The sequence below is a fragment of the Octopus bimaculoides genome, chromosome 11 (assembly GCF_001194135.2).
Source record: "Octopus bimaculoides isolate UCB-OBI-ISO-001 chromosome 11, ASM119413v2, whole genome shotgun sequence".
Classification (NCBI taxonomy): domain Eukaryota; kingdom Metazoa; phylum Mollusca; class Cephalopoda; order Octopoda; family Octopodidae; genus Octopus; species Octopus bimaculoides.
Window position 1 is genome coordinate 36,873,891 of NC_068991.1, and position 1,782 is coordinate 36,875,672.

Consider the following 1,782-nt stretch of genomic DNA (forward strand, 5'->3'; position numbering starts at 1 on the left):
TATATATATTTACTTTTATTTATATATGCATGTGTATATATAAATATATAAATGAATTCATACATACATTCATATGTAGAGAGGGAAAAGTGCGGAGATGAAGGGTTGGAAACTGAAGAAGGTGTTTGAAAGACCAGCGAAGGAGAAGGGAGATTAAGTGAGACATATTGAAATAGAGCTGCAAATTGTTTCTTAAAGATGTCTAGAAAGTAATTTGAATGGATATCGGGAAGAAGACATTGCATGGTTTAACGGTTTAAGTCTTTGTTAAGATGATTAGCAGCTTATACAGACTAATATACTTAACAATAGAGAATTGGCCCCCAAGTCGCGAACTCGGCGTGTCAGAAGCCAAGCTTTATTTTGCAGCAATTGTCAATGTACTGTTATTAATTGTTTGCTCACAGGGGACACATGAGCTCAGGTTAACAGAAGGGGAAGTGAGACTATATGACATTCATGCCGTTCTCAAGAGCATTTACAACATAAGTGGCTCTTCGGCCGGAAATCGGAATTAGGTCATGGATCCGGCTGGACGGAAGCTTGTCGTTTGCTTCCTTAACGGAGTTCGCAATTCACTGGACATTATTAATTATCAAACCGAACGGAAAAAAAGAAAAGAAAAGAAATAGAAAATGAAAACAGATAAAATAATAAGCTAAAAACAACGAAAATCCATAAATCAAGCCCTACGAAGTGCATGCTCAAAAGATTCGCTGTTATATTCTCTTCTCATATGGTCTTCCTTTAGCTCTAAATAAAACAAATATCACGAGAGAAAAAGAGAAAAAGAGAAAAAGGAGATTCAGTCGCTAATTAGTCTTTGACTTTCTAAATATGGAGACTTTTTTTTATATTATTTACAACTTATGGAACGGTGTAGGGAAGGGTAATATAAAGCGGCTGAAGAACCCTTGAAGGATTTTTTTGTTTTTTTTTATGTAAGGAAATATACCCTATCCCTTCTAGGTTCTTTTGTTCGTTACCATTGTCTTCCGCAGTAGGCGATACAGAATGCTATCTTGACGGACGTATCTTCGCACCTAGTCCGGCGGTGTGATCTTGTTCACATCAAACTCTGTTCTTGTAGCGTCGCCACGTTTGCCATAAGCATCTTAAAAGGAGGAATGGGGAAAATATGGAAGCTTCTTGCAGTGACTATAGACAAAACTGATTGATCCAACAGTAAACAGTTTACATCCGACTCGATCCCTCTCAAGATGTTGAAGATGTTCCACCTGCAGTAGAATTAACACAAATTTGTTAAGTATATTTTTATTACTACTAATTGTTTGTCAGTTTTAAATATCATAAAGCAAATACTGGTTGTTGTTGCGTTTGTTGTCCCCCACTCAACATGCGTCAAACAGATCTATGATCAAAAGCCTCCTAGCCGTGACCATCCATTTTTCAGATACATTTTCTAGAGCAATGACACTCAAACGTCGTGTTTCTAGGAGTCTATAGGTGTGGTGTGGAATTTGAAAAATATAATTTAATGGTTTAGAAAATCCATTCTTCTAATGTTTGTTTGTCTTGAAAAACCATGTTATTTAGAATTTCATTTATACATATGATTAGTATTAAAACTGGTTATTTTATCCGAGATTATAAGTGCTTCCATTTGTACGTGCGAGTGTGATTAGTATTAAAAAAACTGGTAGGCAATAGTTTGTTTTTTCTCGTTTATAAATTCAAGACAATTTTTGCTTAACTTTCCATGTGTTATGCACCAATAACTCTCTCTCTCTCTCTCTCTCTCTCTCTCTCTCTCTCTCTCTC

General features: G+C 35.9%; 1 protein-coding gene across 1 annotated transcript in view; it reads left to right on the forward strand.

Moving 5' to 3' along the window:
• The first annotated feature begins 1,016 nt into the window (after window positions 1-1,016).
• LOC106869954 (gremlin-2) overlaps window positions 1,017-1,782 on the forward strand; it is a 34,408-nt gene continuing 33,642 nt past the window's right edge. The window contains exon 1 of the mRNA XM_052971403.1: window positions 1,017-1,262. The gene's annotated coding sequence lies outside the window, so the exon portion shown is untranslated. The remainder of the gene's footprint in view (window positions 1,263-1,782) is intronic.